Here is a 17,972-nt window from a genome sequence, read left to right as displayed (position 1 = left end):
AAAACAACTGTCATATTCCTGACTTTGTACAAGCATTTCCTTATGTAGATTAAACCTGGTTTTATAGCTAGCAAAACCTCTCACTTGTATGACAGTCGCATATAATTCAATTATATTGACAACAATGTGTGAGCAAAACAAACAAACATAATAGGTATAAAAGTAAAAAATTAGGGTACAGCAGTCAACATTGTAATATAATGGACTCTACATCATATAATTGACAAAGCATGTAGATAATGCACCGGACTTAATTCCTTCCTTGTGACTGACGATTTCACTTATGGCAGTGTTTAAGTACTAGTTGTCAAATTGGCAAATTAAGTTTTTCTTCAACCGGCAACAATTTAAACACTTCTTGTGAAACAATTTTCAAATTAAAACAAACAAATATGTTTAGTTGTTTAATTTTAGAACAAACATACCAGTTTACTCGAAATGAAAAACTCAAATCAGAAATAAAATATATGTTTTATTCAAATCAAAAGTGAAACAAATAATCAATTATAAAACGGAGACTGCAAAAACACAATAAAGACCAGACTGTATTTTATTTCACTCAAAGGAGCCTGAATCGCTCACCTGAAAATCTAGGCGTGTTGCCTTATTGGAAAAAAATGTGCAAGGAGAAATAGATTTTCAATTTCAGGGCGATTGACTCCTAAAAGAGTCTTTAAATTTTCCCAGAGATTTCAAGGGAAGATAGGTTTTGTCCTGCTGACCATTTTTGCACCAATACTCTTCATCTATCTACTCTTAATATTTATGGAAATAGCCAAAAACCTCAAACATTGACATTTCAAAGGCAATAACTCCTAAATGGGCCGTCTGATTTTTCTGAAATTGGAAACGATTTCGGACATTTTGACTTATTTGTAGAGCTTGTCTTGCTGATCATTTTTCAAAATTAAAGTTTCTCTATATCTAATATAGTTTTCAAAATAATAGGCAAAAATAAAAAATAAAACGATAAAATATGACATTTAATGACAATAACTCCTATAAGAAGTCGTCTGACAGTTTTAAAGTAATATACAGTAGGTAGATCGCAACATTCTGAACATTTCTGCCCTTGTCAGATTTTCTCTTTTCATAGTGTTTTTCAAGATGATAGATAAAACTTGCATTTTACCCCTATGTAATATTTTTAGCCATGTCAGCCATGTTATTTGGCAGGTGGGATCATCGGATACATTTTTTAAAACTAGATACCAAAATAAAGATTTTGGCCAAATTTGCTTAGATTTGACCCAGTAGTTTCAGAGGAGAAGATTTTTGTAAAAGTTAAAAAACGACGACGACGGACGACGACTATTTAAAAACTTTTAACGTTAAGTTTTGAAGACTGCAAACGTTATATTATGTATAATGGTACATATATGGAACAAAAACAAAACAAAACTTGAAGGGGGCACTAGTGTGGGTAGAATGATATTTAAACTAATTTTTATACAAGACCTTAGAGTCAGTGTTTTTTTTAAGAAACAATGACTGTTGATATTTAAAGCACAGAAAACTTCGGAGAAAAAAAGCAATGCTTCACATTCATCCACAAAAAAGAAAGTGTCTGATGTTGAAACGATCGCGGTTTTAATATTTATTGATTAAGGTGTGTCATCATTTCAAATATAAAATTTCATGAAAGCTGATTATATAACATTGTGTGCTTTCTAAAATGAAGGAATTTGAGAAATATAAGTATTAAATTCTACCTTGACGCCACAGCAGTCCATTTTGAATCTTTTATCCTTTTTGTCCAACTATTTCAGTGCTATTTCATTTATCTGTTGAAATTACCATTAAATATGATTTACATTCCTTTTATTAACCATTTTAACACTTAAAGTGAACTAATATTAATGTTTGATTATTACAATGGGAAAGGATAGTTTTGTAATGTCACTCGAAAATATGATAAAAGTTAACAAAAATACAAAACTCCAAAGCAAATTAAAAAAGGGGAAGTCCATAAAAACTTACCAAACACTATCAATCAACGGAACAAGTTAAAAACTTCTGCCATATTTCTGACATGGTAAAGGCATATCTTCTTAATTGGTCAGACAAATACTTGGTCATGTTCTATTTATAGGTTAGACAATACTGTGTCATGTTTTATGATAATTCAAAGCCCGAGGCGTATACGAGGGTTCTAAATGTTCGTAAAATATTACCAAGTACTGTTTGACCAATTTAAAACATTTTCACACCTTGCAATATCTTTTCACATCGTTATTAATTAATCAAACCTTAATATGAATTCACTTTTAAATGTAAACATTGTTAATAAAAGGGATGTATATCATATAAAATGGTTAATAATAGTAATATCAGATGCTAACCTTATTATTAATTAACATATTGTTGTTTCTCTTTCTGAAAAAAAAACTTGATTCATATATCAATAGTAATAGATTTTGGTTTTTTTATCTCACAAATCCAACCTCCATTCTTAGAAAAACATGATATTGTTTTATGCCAAATTATAGGTGTTCACAGAATGCGAGACCGTGAATGATCAAATGTGTAAGGCAATAACATTTAGTTGGGTTTTAAATCATTGATAACAAAATCAATATTCAAAGATCTAATAACAGTGTTAAATTGGTTACCTTTGAAAACAAGTTTTATTTAAAGATAAGTCGGTGTACCCGGATCATATCTATATTTTTTAAATATTATCAGTACACTATTAAATGTAGACAACGAGTCCACAGAATTGAAATTTAGGACCAATATCAAATTAAACTTCTATACTCAGTAAAATTCCACTGACAACCAATTACCACGTTTTCCCATTAGTATTAGACCTGGGGAAACGTGGTAATTGGTTGACAGTGGAATTTTACTGAGTATGGAAGCTTAATTTTGATTTTGCTTCTAAATTTTAATTCTACGGACTCTTTATATATACTGCTGTATGTGTATTGGTTGTATTCCAACCAAAAATTATGTTTTTTTTTCATCTAGTTCTCCATACTAACTAGTCTTATTCGTGACTGCTTTGAGTAAGTAGATGTTTTGATTTGTGATAATTTGTGATAATGCTTTATAACATTAGCTCTATAAAGTATATTATAGTAAATGCATTTGTTTCGAAAATATTTTTCAAGGGGACTATTGGTTGGATGGAATAGATGATGTTCATGAAACTGAGTGGAGATGGGCGTCAAAATATACCATAATTCAACATTTTGGAGTCCCGGTCAACCGAACAACGCTCTACACTACTATCCTCTATGCTAAATTGAAAGATCGACTACATCGACTCATTTACCAGGGCTTTTTAATAGAAAAAAATAGAATCGTACATGCAAATCCTTTGTTTTATGTGCTCGTTACCCATAAACTGCTCAAACCGAGTTTTGAGGGAGAACGATTGAAATCGAAACTTCATCAGTTTTATGGTCACCATCACAAACGTTTTAGACTGATACAATGTACCGGTGTCCTAACTCACTCGCAGTCTTAGATCTTTAAATACCAGTATAATCGTGTTTTATCTATTGTGTCCAATTCCCGATTATAGCATTTTATCTTTGTGTGGATTTGCATGGCGGATGATGCATGCTTAGCGCAAGGAGATGTTTATCCTGTCGACGCACCCGTTCTCGGTCCATGGGAAGTTCATCTGATTACCTCGATATTTTTAACAACGGTAAACAACTGTAGCCTTAATTTATGTCAAGAAAAAATTCTTTGTGAAGAACCACACTAATTCCAACAATCAAAATTTGAATATCAACAACATATATATTTGTTGAGTTTGGTGGATTGATATTTAAAAAGACAGTCGGTATTCCAATGGTACATATGTGCACCCTACTGGTCGTCTTATTTTTGCTTTTAAATGAAGCAGAATTCATACAAAACCTTTTATAGAAAAAAGTGCATCGTGCAAAATTCTTTAATTTCACTTTTAGATATATTGCTGATGTCCTGTCACTCAATAATCAACATTTGAATGAGTGCTTACATCTCATATATCTAGATGAACTTGAAATAAAGGATACTACCAAAACTAGAAGGCCTGCTTCATATTGATATTTTACTGTATGTTGACACAGTTAGATGACTTAAATGATTGATTGATTTTTTGGTTGCTTAACGTCCAGTGCAAAATATTGCATGCATGTTCATGACGAGAATAAATTAAAAGCGTAATTGTTTATAAGGGTTTTTTTACATGCAGACAGCATGGCACTTTATACAAGGCATCGAATTTAACGTCCTCATTCTGATCGGACGTGTCAGCGTTATTGTTTATCCCGCACAGCCAAACGGACGCCCCACTGTGATAAGGGTTTACTGCTGATAGAAAGAAGACCAAAGTGACCATATTTCTAATCCTCAGTCACTTATCAACGAAAAAACCTTATTGTCAAGAGAGGTATTTTCGTCTGTAAACGAATTGCAGTCGATGCGTTTGTAAATCAAAGATACTAATTTTTTTCTTCACTTTTTCTGTAAAGATTGAAACTTATAACAGGCGTTGAATGTGTCTTTTATTGACGAAAGAACTAATTTCTGTACTTTCAAGGACATTTCTTACAGCAACACCATAAATTTTGTATGCATTCTCCTGTAAAAATCCCTTGAATCTCCTACAGTTGTTGACGCAATCTTGAGGAGCGATTCCGCAATCAAGAAAATAATAACAGTTGAATGGCCCGCAATGGCGAATGCCAAAACTCGAATAAACGTTCTGAAATCCTGAAGAAAAAAAATATAAATGCTCATTATATGTATTATGTGATTATCATAATTGTGTCACACCATGTAACTCATTTACATATGATCTGATAAAGAACAAATTATCAACGCAAAAGAAAATAAAACAGTAGACCTGATGAAAAAAGTACTCATGTATAAAAATGGGAGATACAATGGATAAGCGTTGGTTCGACAACTAGATAATATTGAGCGCTTAGGACGAATGGTTCCTTTCTAACGGCTTATCCTTTATGTTTTCCATTAAATTTTGTCGAGATGTCTTTTCACAAATATATTTTGTTTCCTTAAATAAAAACAATTAACAGCGAACACAATTAACAGTACAAAATAAACCACATATTTTTCATCAATGATGCTCTAACAAAAACCATCAGACAGTAGCATATGAATTATGGCAAAAGTAGTTGACTGATGTTCGAAGCTCATCTATCAATTTAGAAGACAAATTAAGGTAACAAACAAAAACTGAGGGAATTGCACCCTGACCGTTTGCGTTAGCAGTGTATGCTTCTCTTGATACGCATACATCAGCAGCCATGCGAATCTACACTCAGTCAAAATGACACAATCGATAAAATTTAAATCATGAAAAATAGTAAAACAAAATCATACGCACTGGCAAACGCTATTAATATAATTGTACTAATATTTATTTTGATTATGTTTAGGAATATATCCGTCATTTGGTAAATAAGACATATTCAAACATATTTTGAATCAAACATATGCTTAGACTTAGAGAAACTACAATTTTACTCCCAACTCTGACTTTAAAATTGTCTCAACCTCGCGCCTACCAACTAAAAGTATACGAACATCCTTTTTTCATATACAAAGGTACTAGACCTATTCCACTACTGGACGAAAAAACAACTGTCCATACCAGTAACAGTCGTTGTACGACTGTCTTAGTCTGTGGAAGACTGAAGATGACTGTCAAAGAAACTGATACAGTTGATTAATGTCTGTCCCAACACTTTTATGGGTTGTGAAAATCAAAAAATGTTATCAACAGTAATTTAAGGACTGTTGCAGTGGTTTACGGGGTTGTCACAGTCAAATACTATTTATTACAGTCTTTCCAAAAGTTGTGGCAGTTGTATAATGTTTGTCCCAACCTTTTAATAGTTGGGACAGTTGAAATTTGTTTGTGTCAACTTTTCAGACGTTGATGTAGTCAAAAAATGTTTGTTACAACGTTTTTAGAGTTGGGACAGTTGTAAAATGTTTGTTACAACTTTTTAAAGGTTGTTACAGTCATAAAATGTTTATTACAAATTGTAAAAGGTTGCTACAGTCGTTAAATGTTTAAAACAAACATTTCATAGGTTGTTGCAGTCGACAAATATTTTAGCGTCACGGTAGCAAGCAACTCAGTGTAAAAAAGAAATTACGTTTCACCCGGCTCTCAAGATTTTATATAGTTGTGAAATAGCCCATAATTTATACTATTATTATCTATTGTGCGGTTGTTGACTTGTTTTGTTTTTTATTTATTTATTTTGCGATCGTTGTTTGTCTTTTGTCGTTTTCCGTTTATTGCCATAGCATTGTCCGTTCATTTTTGACATGTGCGTTTGACTTTCCTTTAGGTATCTGTACTTTTTAATTTATCTATTCAGATTCGTTCATAACTGGTTTTACATACCAGAAGCCTTCGTTTAAAAATGGAGTTTTAATATTATTGAAGAAGATGCTAATGAATTCATTCAAACTTATATTTGAAAAAGTTTTGATAAATTCTGAGGAATAGAAAATGTACCGTCGGTGTACCTGAAGTAAATTTAAAGAATATGACTAAGTTACCAATATTGTACAGTTTAATTTGAATTACTCCCCGTGAGGGATATTTCCGATGATAAAAAAAAATTAATTAAATCTGTCAAGTTTCATTAAAAACGGAAAACAATTGTTCACCGTGAACGATTTACCCTCTTTATTTTCTTGTCGGCAAGTTGGACCTGCAGGTCGGCAAACTATATTTTACACAGGAAACTACAGATGTTAGACCACATGTACAATATAACCTGAGCTGGAAATTACAATCGGTGAGTAGAAATGAACAATATTTTAAAGCATGTCTATCGAATAATCATGGATCCAAGATTTTGAAGGGAAAATGTGCACATTTGTTCTTCCTACACTACAGACAGGCTATGAATCGACGATCTATATCACCACACTCGTGCATAGTTGCATGTTCCAAGGCAAAGTTAGGATTTGGGCTTGGAAAAGTTGTGCATCATTGAAATTCATGTATGACACCATTCCCCCTCCAACTTTTATCATGTGTATGTCATTTAATCCATTATTTACTTTGAATACATCACACCAAGGGTGACAAGGTCAAAGGAATAAAAAAATGTTACTCTTGATCTTTTTCGTCTTACTGTTAAACTCTAACATGTGGGGCATTGGCTAACTTTTGTTGTGTGGGATGGCCTTTTACAGGACCTATGTATACATCATGTACATATTGTATGTTAATGTATTGTTAACTCTCTGGTCTTAAATTTGCATGAGATACTTGTCACTGGACTTTTTATAACCAACAACCAACCAATAGTTACATGTACATATCCATATAATTGTGTTACTAAAGCTGGATTACAAGTATTTCCCTGGTTTTGCTTTATTGGCTGATAGTTTTCATTCTATTAAGAATGCATTGTGACGTCACAATTTCCATTGAAAAAACATGCATACATGTAGTACAAAATGAATTAATATGACGGTGTACGAAAACATATGATATGACCATAAAATTTTATGAAAATTATTAATTTTAGTGACTTATTTAGCAAGTATGCATTTTCATTCAATTTCTAAATATTTCCCAAATCATGAACAACAAAACATGAATACATTTGATAATATATTAGGCATTGAAAGTGAATATGTATTAGATGGTTCAAAATAACATTAATCATCAAAATAAAACAATATTATTAAATAAATGTTCCTGAAACCATGCACAGAGTCATACAGTTGCCATTTAAGGTAGCACTACAGTCTAACAATGATTTTTTGAAGATATTTTTTTTATCACATAATTTTGAAGTAAGTATTATTCTGCACAGTTTGTAAAAATCCCAAGGTCATTATCATATCACAACAGGGAGTAAATTGATAATGAACTTATGTAAATAAAAGCACATGTAATTAATCTAAATATATAGGCATTTGGGAGGGGCTAATATGTCAATCATCTGTTGATACCAGTGTCCAGCTGTTAATCCCTGACCACAAGATAAAAATATCTCATTGCATTGCAACAAAACTAATTTATAAAACATTGAAGTTTAGAACAGAGAAAAAGAAAAAGATATGAATAGGAAAAAATTTGAAAGGAAAAAATCTACCAAAATGAAAAAAAACTATGGAAAAGGTGTGAAAGTATCTTTGAAAGCCTCTGACTGCCTGTATAAATTTCTCGTCTTTGGTCTTCTACATTTAAAAATAATTTTAGGCATTTTAACTAATTTTAAGTTTATGTGAAATTTTTTAATTCCATGAAACTCATAAATCATGTTGGACAGTCTATTTTCAAGAAGGGGATGGTCTTGATCTTTTTATGGACATGTATTTTAATTTTAATATTTTAGCTAATTTCAGTCATCATGGTCATATTATATTTCTTTTTAAAATTCAAATGAAAATTATTCTTTATAGTGAGAATAATGATGTTAAATATTAATTATGATGCAGCTGGCCAATCCTGTTATTCTCTTATCTTAGACTGTCTGGACAGAGGCGGAGCTTTGTCTTTATTTAATTACTACATCACAGATGTTGGTCAAATCTGTGACGTCAAACTCCCGCCAAATGCCAAGTTAGTGTTATACAGTGCACACAAAATGCAAATTTTACAGCATTAGAGCATCAAAGACACAATGTGTGTGGTTCTATTGATAAAGTAATGGTGTCAGAACACTCCTGGGGTGTTCCCAGTGGAATTTTTGTATATATGTGGCATTTATAGGGGTTCTTAAGAGGAAATTCAGTTTTAAGGTCATTTCTCAGAACAATTTTTTCATGAGAATTGTAAGGAAAAAATGAAAATAGAACTTTATGGGTACCCCCTTTGGCTTGACCTTAATATATGTGATTGAAGGGAGTATTTTCTACAATACCGTGTCCCAGTTTTTGGATAATTTGTTTCTAAGTGAATTTATAGGTCTCCAAAGATGAAAGGTGAAATGAGGTTTGGCATCCAGCAGTAAAAATAATATATCTTATTACTGGAGGCATATATCAAAAATCTGAGACACGGTTTTGTAGATTGTGAATGGTTGATTAAAGGGATGAAAACAAATTTTTACTACCATTTGACCTGAATGTGCCATTTTCATCCAAGTTGGAAGACCACTTTTTTGGCAATTAATGAGCTATATTTTGAGATTAATCATACCAAAAATAAATTTATCTATAGATTTAGAAAGAGTTATATTTCAGCTTTAAAATGAGTTAAAGATTTTAAAAATCCATCGAGTAGTTTTGGAGAAATTAATCTTTAAAGACTGTTGGTTGGAGTCAGAAAATTCTGACTGTAGTGCTACCTTAAACAGTTGATTAAACAAAATGTGCTAATTCAATTAGTAAATGTTTCATCATGTACTTAAGGATTCATATTGAACAAGGGTTGTGGAGGTTGTTGCATCTTTTCTCAAAATGAATAATTACAATGAATAAAATATCTATAAATATTTCATCATGTTAATTGCTACATGTACATGGTTTTAAGTTAAAAAGAAATAAAAAACATATTAAAAGAGCAAAGTTAGCATCATAATTATATTCTTTTTAGATTTAACATAGAATATTAAATCACTATACATTTGTAAATACTTTGAACCTAAACTATATATTTTCATATGAAATTTTTATATAAATTGTGCCCTTTAGCATGGTTAGTCAAAATTCATTTATGCCATAAATGTTGTCTAGTAGTAACATTCAAGGGTCTTCTATTTATTCCACCATTAAAATGATTAAAGGACTGGACTTTCTATTCATGAGTCAAATTTGTGTGTTAAATTGTGTTTTGGTTACTTTGTTGTTGCCTTACTGTTGGGTTGATGCATCATTGATATTTAATTATATCCCACATCTCCTTTCATCATGTGCATTCACATCTGACTGCAGATTTTTTGCCTTTTCTACATAATTTTATGTTTAACATTCACTATGTGGGGAAAACATAACAAAAAAATCTATCTGTAAGCATATTTTTTTTTTATCTAAACAAGGTATAAACTTTTTTAAAATATTTTATGAAGCTCAAAATATTTTTTATAGATATTGTATTATCAAGTAAGTTGTCATAAAATTTACTGTGTTAACTGCATTGTATGTTTAATAATTTAGTTTAAAAAAACCTTTTATTCAAATTCAAAATAAATAATTAAAATATATGTATTTACTGAACATGAATTCATGACCAAACAAATGTGACATTAAACAATGTTAAAATAGGTAATAATCAGGATGTTAACACTGGATAGGTGATAATCAGGAATTCTTATATACATGCTATAGCTAATATACAGATTAAGACACACAATAGTTTATTGCCTTGGGGAGGAATTTTAAACTGTGATGGGTATATATTGAAGATGATTGTATAATGATGTTCACAAATTATAATTGTCCTCTTCAAAATTTTGATAAATTTTTCAAAATAAATTATAATTTAAGAAAAATATGAAATAGCAGGATATAAAATTATTTTGGATACAAAAAAAATGCAAATTTTAAAAGTTATCTGAGTATTGATTTATCAAAATAAAATTGGGTAAATAACTAAAATAAAATAAAGAAAGTGTTGTCTGAGCTGCAAAGCATTATTTAATGCAAGCTGTAATAAGTAAAAAGTATACCAGTAACACAAAAGATGTAAAATTAAACTCAAGGATTTAAAACATTAACAGGGAGGGTTAAGCCTTGGAACAGTATATATATTATCCTGATTAACCTCAGGACAAAGATTCTACATTTACATCACAAAGGTTTATTCATTATATGCACTTGACAAAGGGAAAGTCAATAGCATCTATATAGTAACAGTGCATTTATTTATTTAATTATTTTTTTCATTCTTTAAACTTTTCTCTGTAGTATCAATCTATTTCATATTAACATGAACAAAAGCAATAACCTGTTGTGTTTTAGAGAGGAATAACTATGTCCATGATGTCTGACTTTAAAGAATTGATGAAATAAAGTATGGTGTGAGCCTCAATAAGACAGTAACCCTTCAATGAAAGTACACAGTCACAAAATCATTAATGTAGGAAAAAAGACAACACCATATATAGAATTTAGACCCCCTAAAAAGATTTATTCTTCTTGTTTAAAATTGGGACTTAAAAATATAATTGTATAAGTCCTAGAAGTTTTTTGTCAATCAAATGAGGAATGCTAGTTTTCATCTAGGTAAATACAGTTATTGTAATTGACTTCTTCTAAGTACCGTACAATGTATATAGTATTATGTTAGTTAAAATTTTACTGTACTTTAGTCTCAATGTATATATTTTTTTGTAGATTCATATTGGCTTGAGCATGATTCCCACTTAGAATATGAAGCCTACTACATGTGCACTTTGATGCATAGGAAGTGCATATAGATGTCACTGAGTCACTCTAATAGCTGCAAATTGTGAAACAGTGGATTAATTCATTATTTTGTGCTAGTTATTTATTGTTTTTGGAAATAATGAATAGCACTTGCAGCATTATTCCATGATGATGATGACTTGTGATGTTAGGATTAAATTGGACAAGAAAAAAATTGTGCATTTTACAAATAGGAAACTTACAAATTGTATTAAAGGAGGACCACAGTACTGGATGACTAAATAACTTGGATAATCATGATAATTATTCATTTGGTATATCAATAATGAAATTGGAATAACAAGATTTCATAGTTTCAGTGCATATTAATAGTGCAATCACACATTGTATCTGAATTCCATGAATACCTTTGATAATTATTCATTTGAAATAGCCATTTGGAATAATGAAAATTCATAGTTTCAGTGAATATTAATAATAATAGTGCATCATATCTGAGTTCATGAGTACTTTAGTGGATAATCAGTCATTTTAATATAATAACAATTTGGATAATGTGAATTTCTAGTTTCAGAGAAATTTACAAAACAGTGCATGTATATCGAATCTGAAGTTTATGTTGGCTTTACAATTGTTAACTAGCACCAGGGTGTGTTAAAAGACCTTAACCACCAATGAGGGTCTCTCGTAGTCCGTCACAATTGTTAAGTGTCAAATGACTGCTTTCTGTACTTTAAGTCTGAATTAGAATTAAATAAAAATCTAAATTAGTGCCAAAATGCACTAATTAATTTTAGTTTCTTGTGTATAATTTGGAGTTTAGTATGACGTCCATTATCACTGAACTGGTATACATGTTTGTTTGGGGGCCAGCTGAAGGACGCCTCCGGGTGCGGGAGTTTCTCCCTGCATTGAAGACCCATTGGTGGCCTTCGGCTGTTGTCTGCTCTATGGTCGGGTTGTTGTCTCTTTGACACATTCCCCATTTCCATTCTCAATTTTATTTTAAGCATATTAAACAAATAAACCATGTACTTCAAAGTATAATTTTATTGTCCCGCCTGCAACAAAAGTTGAAGTATGCAAGAAATAGGTATTACAATCTGGCAGCGGCTACAGCGTAACCTATTTGTATAAAGCTTCACTAGGTACATTTTAGAAGCTTAAAGACCTGGATACTTCTTTATGTTATGAAGTTTCTGTTAGTAACTTGTCCGTTACACTTTACCTTGTTTTCATGGTTCACTGACTGTTTGAAAAAAATATTACTGTTTGAACAGTCATACAGTGAAATACTCTCTTACATGTACATGTATAGCATGTGTAATGAGTAATTGGATAAATTTATATGGTATATATATATAGGTATCATGAAAGGTCTACATGTCTCGTTGTCTGTCAGGCAAGGTTAACCTGACCTTGACTTCATTTCATGGATCAGTGATTTATAAGGTTATTTCAGTTACTTTGTCAAGTTTGTTTCTCAGATACTAAAAGCAGTAGGAATGGTAGGTCAACTATATTTGGTGTATGAAATGGTTGTAAGGTGAATATATCTAACTGCAAGACTTGCATCAGACTTTGACCTCAATGAAAATGTCATGGTTCATTGAACAATGTTTAGTTTTTGTGGTTTGGTCTATTTCCCCAATGTTTCTCAGATGCTATAAACTACATGTACATGTACATGCATGACATGTATAGGATCACTATTTTTGGCGTATTGGATATTTTCGTAAGTTGTACAAGTTTGATTGGGAGGTTTTAAATCTGACCATGACCTCATTTTCATGTTTCATAATCATTGGGCAATGTTTAATTTTCATGGTTTGGATGTTAAGTCTATTTCACAGATACTATAAACCACTTAATTTTGGGTATGGAATGTCAGTTTGTAGGTTGTACATCATCTGTCTGGCATGGTTAATTTGACCATGACTTCATTTTTAAAGGTAATTGATAATGGAAAGTTTATGTGATACTTGTACATGTAGTAAAACCTTCATACATGTATTACATTTTTTACATTCAACATGAATTCAATTTTACATGTAGGCAAAGCAGATATGACATTTCAGCGTGTGCACAGTCACTCTTGTTACATCACCATTGATCATGTCTTCCATGTTGATTATAGCTGCTTTTTGTTAACAAAAGTCGGACAACTATTAACAATTGTTATAATTCATTTGATAATATTATAGTCTTGTATAAAATGTATAATGTCATGAATGTACAATAACCAGAATAAGGAGATGTGGTATGATTTTCAATGAGACAACCATCAACGGTAGACCAAGTGATGTAATTGTTAGTAACAAAACATCCTTCAACAATGAGCAAAATCAGTACCACATAATCATGATAATGAAAAATCTATAACAGGCCTAGCCATATTGGATGATGTAACACAATGTAAACAAGTTTAGATGAGAAACCCAAGTTTGATTTACTGTAAATTCAGAAATTATTGCGATGTTTTTAGTATTGCGAAAAATGCGACCGGGTTATAATCGCAATAATTAAAACTCGCATTTTGAAATTTTCTATATGAGTTAAACAGGATTTTTCTCGATATCGCAAAAATTAAAATCGCATTTTAGTCTAAAATGTCAAAATCGCAATAATAAATGCACGCAATAATTTTTGAATTTACAGTATATACAAAAGCAAAAAACAATCAGTTGGCAATAAAATTGGGTCAGTTAATAGATATAAAAAATCTTGTCTGCTCCATGGTCGGGTTGTTGTCTCTTTGACACATTCCCCATTTCCATTCTCAATTTTATAAGAAGATGTGGTATGATTGCCAATGAGACAACTTTCCATCCAAGTAAAAAATTTTGAAAAAGTAAACCATTATAGGTCAAAGTACAGTCTTCAACACATAGCATTGGCTCACACCGAACAGCAAGCTATATAGGGCCTCAAAATTACAGTTAAGCATGTTTAGAATTTGAAAAAATTGTTCCTGGATGATCATTTCTGATGCCTCCCATTTTATCATGTTTACAGACCCCTTTGAAACATGAGTGATGACAAATGTATTATGGTTTACCAAAGACTTATAGGTGATCCAATATTAACAGGCTTCTGCCCTTATTCATGTTATTCATGTTTTTCTACAAATCCATTTTATCGGCTTTTGAATAAATGCCTTCTAAATATATATCCCAAGATGTTTAGCAACATTTTCAATATACACAATATGCATTACAAAGGCATACATGTATTATGCACTAGTAGTGAGCTGTTTGTCAGGTTTGTTATGATTTAATTATAATATTTATGTGTGGAAGCATATTTTGGGGGTTTTAATTTGCTATGATTTTAAAACTTCTAGCAAAAGAAAAAAACCAACCTGAAATGAAAAAAAAAATATACAAAAGTGGTTTCAAGAAAGGGATGAGAATTGGACATTTTTTTGTGGCTGTACAATTAGAATTAATGTATCGACTATGATTGTACATTATACATATATATAGCATGGTGTGAAAAGCCTATCTAATACAAACATGACAAATAGACTAAAAAATATGATAATAAACTGGTGAAATTGAGTAAACTGCTACTATATGACATCAACCCAACAACAACTAAATATCAATCTAGAGGTCAACATATATCTATATGTCTAAACACGTGAAAACTTTACGACAGATTCATCCATTGGAGAACAAGTGATCATTGATGGTGATACAGGGCTGAAATCATAATTACTTAAAATATCGAAACAACAATGTTAAATAGAACTGCAATTTTGTTAATAAGATCATTATTTAATAAATAAAATGATGTGGTACTTGTTTACAAATTAGACAATTTTTCACCGAAAACCCAATGACATAGAAGTTAGCAACTGAATTGGCAAATTTGATAAGGTCAGAATATTAATTTCCAACATATAGGCAGCCAGATTATATATTTCCACTCAGACCAGGGCCAGAATACTTATTTTCAGTCCACCCTTCTTTTAAACTGAGTAAAAAAAATGTATGATTTAAATAATCAATGATTTTTTTTTCTAAGGGGTGCCCAAATAAGTTCTGCTGGTAATACATATGTACTGTTTTCATCACTGATTGAAGATGAATATAATTAGAATAATGGACCCATTTGCCTAATTTATAAATGTGACCATTTTAAAATTTCCATTACATCTAGTAAAATTGTTTTTCTTTACTGGTTGAATAATATATATACAAGTATTTATATGATTAAATAAATTGAATTTAAAAAATGGAAATAGGAAAATATTTTGGATAAACGTTAGCATGGTTAGTGCGACATCTGATCAACTGAAACCACAAAAGAGAATCTGACGTCAGTCTCTAGAATTTAACAAGACCAGAGTCTAAAGAATACAACAAGTTCTAAACCGTTATGTGAATAAATAAAAGAAGATTTGATTTCCTTGTCTGAAACAATGCGAGTTTTCTTGTTTTGAACATTTCAACTTTCACTGGCGCTAGTTATCTTGTCGGTCTTGTATAGTACGTCCATCTATTCATAAATACTTTTGGTAAATTGGTTGAGAAAAAAATCCGGCGAAAATATGAATGATCTCGAGTGATAATATTTTTACCTCAATCAATCATGAATGAATGCCGAAGTGCTATTTATCAAGGACATTTGAACTTCAAATAGACCACTCGTTACAATATACAGTACAAAGTCCAGTCAATATTGAATTATTCAAAAATGAAATATAGTAAAATAAATTAAATTTAGATAGATTTAAGAGTATTTTTGTTTTTCCATAGCTGCAAAAGATGCGTTAAATGTTCATCATAGCTTTGATTTTTTTTTATATGTATAGAAATCAAAATGGTTAATACCGTAACGGAAATATTTATAATTTTGCAAGAAAAAAAATGTAGCCCCAAATAAAAGCTCAAAATAAGTGTGTAAAATAAGCCCTCGGGAAAAAATTAAGCAGTTTAATATGGGGATAAGTTTGACAAGTGTGTATATTCGGAGTTCCCCGCTAGGTTTACAGTATATCATGTATATTAACCGTTATTATGAAGTAATGTGATTCGTAAAACTACGGGTATTGAAGACAACCTTGTATTCATGAATGATTTCACACCTAACTAATTTAAAAAAATAAAAAAAGTTTTTATTTAGATAATATTGAAAATTGTCAATTGTAAATACCGGTAAAGATACATTTGGTTACAAATATATTGGGTACACTTTTTCGATTTATCTGTTAGTAGTTTTAAATGCGAATAAAACCGTCCTGTGTGAAATTGCACTTATAAATTAGCTATGACTATGTAATGGTTGTAGCAATCATATATTTACTGTTACAATCTTTTCAACGTTTAAACAGTTTATTTATGACTGTTTCAACGTTTTCCGTGTTGGGACAGTTATTAAATAACTGTTACAATTTTCAAATGGTTGCAGCAGTCTTATTATGACTGTGACAACCTTTTAGGCGTTTAATCAGTTTATTTATGACTGTTACAACGTTTTTCGAGTTGGGACAATTGTAAATCAACTGTTACAACTTTGAAATAGTTGTATCAGTCCTTTAATGACTGTGACAGTTATTTCTAGCGTTGTTGCAGTCGATTTATGTTATAGACAAACACTTTTAAAGTTGGGACAGTTACAAAATAACTGCAACAGTGAAATTTAACAACTGTTACAACTTTAACAAACATTATCAGTCTTAGAACCACTGTTACTGGTATGGACAGTTGTTTTTTCGTCCAGTAGTGAATTCGTTCACTGTACCGGTGTTTTTTTTTATCAATTTTTGTTTGGAAAAAGTGTTGGCTGACGACGTAAATTGGAATTCATCAAACAAAATCATCATATGAATATAAATAAAATAGATATCAGAAGTAAAAACATTTTAATGTATAACTATAAAACTGAAAGATTTCTGCTCCCTTACATGATCACATGTTTACATTAGTAATAATGATAATGACAACTGTCTCGAGTCCATTCTGTTATTTTACGAGGTTATCCAACATGGCGTTAAATAAAGGCAACAGTAGTATACCGCTGTTCGAAACTCATAAATCGATAGAGATAAAAACATTTGGAACGCATATGTTCAAATTCCGGGTATGGGTGCTATCTGTGAGATCTTTTATACATCTTTGGAAATCCTAGAGGTGTATCGTTAGTTGTATGATTAACTCTCAAAGAGTTCTGAGTATATGCCACGTATTTTCAATTCTTCGGGGAAAGTAACTATGTCAGTTACTTTTGTATGTGTTGTGTGGTTGCTTCTGTTTTGGAGGCCTTTGTTTTGTTTTGTGAGTTATTTCGAAGATACTGCAGAATATTTTACCCATACATATCTACTAAGTGTGCTCATTTTGCTCTAATGATACTTTTAAAGGTTTTCTTCATGGTTAGGAGGAACAGAAAGTTGTGGTAGCAATGGTTGTGAAAATGGTTGTTTCGAGACTTGATGCTAATTTAGTTTGTGTGGCTGTTTCTTTAAGAATTTCCCTATTTCTTTTCTGAGTTTGCTTCACTACGATTATCATCTGTTCGAGTCGTAACGCATCAAAGTATTTTGTTCATTTCATTCTTTAGACTTTTCATGATTTTTTAGAAAGAAGGAGGAATCGAGGAGGTAATGAAAGTGTTGGCAGTGGCGGCGGTATTGATTGCTTTAGTGATTTCTG

At 31.1% G+C, this 17,972-nt stretch overlaps 2 long non-coding RNA genes across 2 annotated transcripts in view; one reads left to right on the top strand and one right to left on the bottom strand.

Moving 5' to 3' along the window:
- Positions 1-4,594: 4,594 nt before the first annotated feature.
- Positions 4,595-17,972, bottom strand: part of LOC127735063 (uncharacterized) — a 28,407-nt gene continuing 15,029 nt past the window's right edge. The window contains exon 3 of the long non-coding RNA XR_007998000.1: positions 4,595-4,713. This is a non-coding gene — a long non-coding RNA (uncharacterized LOC127735063). The remainder of the gene's footprint in view (positions 4,714-17,972) is intronic.
- Positions 6,666-12,109, top strand: LOC127735067 (uncharacterized). Its single transcript, XR_007998007.1, has 2 exons — positions 6,666-6,782; positions 11,281-12,109. It is a non-coding gene; the product is annotated as an uncharacterized LOC127735067 (long non-coding RNA).

This window comes from Mytilus californianus, unplaced genomic scaffold (genome assembly GCF_021869535.1).
Source record: "Mytilus californianus isolate M0D057914Y unplaced genomic scaffold, xbMytCali1.0.p SCAF_3, whole genome shotgun sequence".
Classification (NCBI taxonomy): domain Eukaryota; kingdom Metazoa; phylum Mollusca; class Bivalvia; order Mytilida; family Mytilidae; genus Mytilus; species Mytilus californianus.
This window is presented reverse-complemented; position numbering and strand designations above follow the sequence as displayed.